This window comes from Oryzias latipes, chromosome 13 (genome assembly GCF_053564925.1).
Source record: "Oryzias latipes strain Hd-rR chromosome 13, Olatipes_Hd-rR_3.1".
Lineage (NCBI taxonomy): Eukaryota > Metazoa > Chordata > Actinopteri > Beloniformes > Adrianichthyidae > Oryzias > Oryzias latipes.
This window is the reverse complement of record NC_136249.1, coordinates 7,324,816-7,330,173: the sequence shown is the minus strand read 5'-3', so window position 1 is coordinate 7,330,173 and position 5,358 is coordinate 7,324,816.

Genomic DNA, 5,358 nt, shown 5'->3' with positions numbered 1-5,358 from the left:
GACACTCGTGCAGAAAAGGACAGACTGTAGGGAATCTCAGAGGCTGGAACTGAGCTCACCGGGACTCCAGGACCTTCACTACCTGCAAACACCACAACAAACGACCAGGAGTCACTGAAGAACACAATCATGAACATTTAAGGAAACTGTAAGCAGAAAGAACAAATATATATTTGTTGTGTTTTATACTTTACAGCAGTGAAAGTACTGTACCGGTACCGGTCTGTGGGTCAGTTGGTACTAGACCGCAGGAAGTAAAGAAATACACACACTAATTTAGATTATTTCTGGGGGGTTTTCTGATACTCTGGAAATGCACAGGCCTGCAGTGTAGCTGGGCTAATCTAAGGTGGGGCATGAAGGCAGTCATGTTTTGACCGCACAAGATCACTTCTCAGTTAGAATTGCGCCTGCGCGGTTTTAAGGTTCACTCACTCAGTTCCTAAATACGCCCGCTCAGTTGTCTTTACGCTCTTTCAGTTTATGGCAGATATGTAATTCCATAGAGGTGGCTATGCGTGCATGGCAATCACACATGTGTATTTACACTTTAGGCTTCACATGGCTAGTAACTGGTATCAACCAAAAATTTCTATCAGTTGTGGCAAAATTATGAGTGTTAAATAACAAAGCTTGATGTGTTTCTGTCAAAAAATATTCCATGTTGGTTCTAGATCAGATAAGCATTGTTCATCGCATCAAATATTTACATATTTATTGCATTATACTATATTCATATATGTATTACTTTTATTATCTAAATGATCCTTTTTGATTTATGAAAATATTAAAATGACACACTGAAAAATAGGGTTTACATGCTTACATGCCAACTGTGGCCGAGCCTGGTCGGGCCATATTTACAACACCCCTTGTGGGCCCTCTTTTTTCCCCGGGGTTCCCCCCTTCTGGGCGGGGGCGGCGGGCCCCTGCCTCGCTCCTCCCTGGACCAACCGTGGGCCGGGCGGATGGCTGCCTGGAGTGCGAAGTGGGTCTCCCTTGGGGGGTCCTGGCTTGTACCTGGGGTTGGGGCGGGGGGATGCCCGGAACTCCTGGGTGGTGGTGGGGTGCTCGTCTGGGGCTGTGGGCGTCCTTCTCCGGTGGGGCCCTGCGTTGGGTTCTCCCGGCGCGGCGGGGGGGCTGCTCTCCTGGTTGGGCTGGCGCCCTCTTTCCCTCCGTGCCTCCCTGCTCTCTGGCTCTGGGGGCCTTGCGGCGGCCCTGCTGGCCCTGGCCTGGGTGGCGGGCTTGGTCGCCCGGGCGGCGGTTGTTCCCTGCCGGTTCCCGTGTGGCGTTGGGGGGATTCCGGCTGCCGCTGCTGGTGCGGTGGGGGTCTTGGGGTGGGGATGGCTGGGCACTCTCCCTCCTTCTTTTCACATTCCACCATTCATTTTAGAAGAACATAAACACTCACCTGAGCACAGGTGTTAGCTCAACAGACTGAATGACTGAAATATTTCACACTAGTTGGTTTTAAGGCATAAGTATGCGTGTGAACACTATCTGTTTTGTGTACATGTCGACAGGTGGACATTTTTGCAACTAACAGGTGTGTTTATAACATTTGAGTGTGTGTGTGGACAGGCTCCGCCCTTTTTTTGTTTTTGTTTTTTTTTACATTTGAACCTTACCATAATGATTAACAACCAGTAAACTTGTTGCTTTATGCTGGTTCATGGTCTTATCCCCCTTCCCCTCCTATTATCACCCCCTACCCCCCCTCTCTCTAACGTCCCTCTCTCTTCTTCCCCTCTTTCCTTTTCCGTCCGGTCCAACACCAAAGATTTTCAGACATGTTTGAAATTAATAAAGTTTGGCCTCAATTACAAAAGGGGTTTATTCAGACATACCTTTGGTTTGTCTGAAGATTAATAACCCCTCTTGTTAAAGTAAAATATGTCCAACCCAAGAGGCCCTCAGCTCTCATCTGTCTGCCTAGCTGTTGGACAGGACAATCTGAATAAAAAAAATAAATAAATAATAAAAAATAAAAAAATAAAATAAATAAATAAATAAATAATTTAAAACAAAATCAGTTCAAAGAAGCTCCTTTATTTTCTTATTTTATGTTTTCTTTTGCCTTTCCATTTAATCCTATCATAAGATGATCACACAATTCATATAAAAACAATCAGATGTGCGCCCTCGCACGTGTCTGCGCAAGAGAGAACTCCAGCACGTTCGATTGGGTTCTCTGTACAAGACCTGAGGGAGGGAGGAGCGGCTGCAGCGCCCAATCAGTTACGATGTGCTTCTGTTACTGATTGTGGCGACCCGGGGGTTAGCCCCGCCTTCGGTCCCTAGGGCTCATGGGAAGTGGCAAGTTTTAGGGTGAAACCTTGAGTCAGAGGGATGTGAACTGAGGTGACTTTATTGCTCAAAAGGAGACATTGCCTTTCTTCTTGATTATACCTTCCTGAGACTGTCTGGGTTAAGTGGTGTATGGGGCACAGACAGCTCTCCTATGAAGCCTCTACATGAACAGTTTCGCTTTTGCTACCCTTTTAAAGTGACGTTCCGGTTGGGTCGCTACAATATTGTGTAAATATGTGCACAAACAGTTGTGACAAAAAAAAAATATGGACTATAAATAATTTTCACAACTCTGGTTTGGCGGCCCCTTTGGCCGGCGCCACTATGCAACGCATAAACTGCATACCTACTTTTTGCGCCACTGCTTGGAGTGTTTTTCTGTCTCTTCTTTCTAAACTGGATGCTGATGTTTCCTTTGATCTTTTGTCCATTTCCCACAACCTTGAATAGACTTTTCTGTCCATTAGAAACAGAGTTAAGATGAGTGAGATGATGGAAACAAATTCAAATATGGAGAACAAATTTCACACATCTGGATAAGTAACAGCTGGTGAGACTTTAAACTTATGTTCTCTTCTCTTCTGGTTCTTCTCTCCTCCTGGACAGTGATCTAGATCAGTGAGAAGGGTTTTCTTCAACATCAACTGGTCCTCCCAGTGACTGTATCAGAAACCTGGACTGAGTAACTCATTTCCCTCTGCGTTCCAAACAGAAAGTACCTGCTCAAATCAAATCCAATCAAATCAAATTTTATTTATAAAGCACTTTCCATATAAAAATATAACACAAGGAACACAACAAAATATAAAAACAAGCACTGACGATTTAAAAATAAATAAATAGGGCTCCCCTCCCCGTACCTAGCCCCCCACTCTTTTCACACCTCCCACCCCCTAACTGATGGCAAAGGACACTGAGAGATAGGCTGAGCACAAAAACAGGATGCAGGAAACGCTGATAATTGGAACCTCCCCCTCCGTGAACAGCCGCATAGACAGCCAAATGCAGCATCACAGGCGGGGACCGCTCCACCACAGCGAAGTAGTAATGCACTGATGGTTAGATGGTCCCCATCTAGAGCTGCAGTGGCTGAACAGCAGCCGACCCAGAGGGAGAGGATCCAGCCTAGGAAGCACCGGAAATAAAAATGAGAATAAAAAAGTAAACGTATTGATAAAAACAATAAAACATTAAAATAAGGTTAATTAAAATAACGCGTTAAAAATTAGGTTCAAGTTCATAAAACAAGATAAAATGGATAGATAAATAAATTTAAAAAAAAAAGTACATATAAATAAATAACTGAATAAATAAAAAAATAAAAGTATTAAAAAATTAGCTAAAAGCCAGGTTAAAAAGATGGGTCTTGAGCCTTTTCTTAAAAGCGTTACTGCTCTCTCAGCTCTCAGGTCCTCTGGCAGACTGTTCCATAAACGGGGGCCATAGTGTTAAAACGCAGCTTCTCCATAGGTTTTGGTTTTTACAAACTGAATGGTTAACAGACCAGTGCCAGAGGATCTCAGGGTCCGCGAGGGTTCATACTTTACTAAAAGATCTGATAAATAAGAAGGCGAAAGACCGTTAAGACATTTAAAAACGAGTAAAAGTATCTTAAAATCAATCCTGAAGCATATGGGGATCCAATGCAGGGATTTTAAAATTAGGGTGATATGAGCCCGCCTCCTGGTCTTTGTAAGAACTCGTGCAGCAGAGTTCTGGAGAAGCTGAAGGTTCTTAATGTTGGTTTTTGGAAGACCAGCAAGCAGGGCGTTACAATAATCAACTTTACTCATGATGAAAGCATGCATTAGCATCTCCATATTAGCAAGAGAGAGTAGTGGGCGTAGTAGTGGGAAATCTAGCCAGATTTCTAAGATGATAAAAAACAGTTTTAACCACCTGTTTTATATGTGGGATAAAAGTTAGCTTAGAGTCGAAAATAACACCCAGGTTTCTGATTGTTTCTGAATGACTTAATGAAAGTTCCTGTAGCTTCAGAAACTGTTTCTCTCTCTTGGCTTCAGGACCGATAACTAAAATTTCTGTTTTTTCCTGGTTGAGCTGCAGAAAATTATTTGCCATCCATAATTTCACATCTAAAATACACTTAAAAAGTGCTTCTATTGGCTTTGTGTCATCAGGAGACATAGCTATGTACAGCTGGGTATCATCAGCATAGCTATGAAAACTGATGTTGTGGCTCCTGATGACATTCCCCAGAGGAAGCATGTTAATGTTAAAAAGCAAGGGGCCAAGGACGGAACATTGTGGGACACCACAATTAATTTCATGGACCCCAGAAAAGTGTGTGTCCATGCTTACCATAGAGTTTCTCTCCATGAGATAAGATTCGAACCACTTGAGAACAGTCCCTGAAAGGCCAAGACTTTTAAGTCTGTTTACAAGGATCAGGTGATCAACAAAATCAAAAGCTGCACTTAGATATAGTAGAACTAGTACTGAGATCTGACCTGAATCCAAGGCACATCTGACATCATTAACGATTTTTAACAAGGCTGTCTCAGTACTGTGGTTCGTTCTAAAACCAGACTGGTTTATCTCAAAAATGTGGTTTTGAGAGAGAAACTCATTCAGCTGAATAAAAACAAGTTTTTCTAAAACCTTACTTAAAAATGGCAAGTTGGACACAGGTCTGTAGTTATTAAAAACTGAAGGGTCTGAATTAGTTTTCTTGAGTAACGGTTTCACCACTGCTGTTTTAAAGGCAGCAGGAAAAATACCCGTCTGTAGAGAGGAGTTCATGATATTTAAAATCTCACTCTCAAAAGACCCGTAAAATGATTTAAAAAGTGATGTAGGGATGGGGTCCAAAAAACAAGTTGTTGGATTAACTTGAGAGAAAACTCGACCAAGTGTTGCAGCTTCAACCAGGTCAAAACTGTCCAGTGCTTCCTCAGGTAAAATCAATACATCATTACCAATAGAGACGCTTTTCTGTCCTTTTATGATGTTAGATCTGACAGAATCAATCTTGCTCCTGAAGTGGTCTGCAAAGTCCTCACACAATGTGGCGGAGGCTGGCATTGT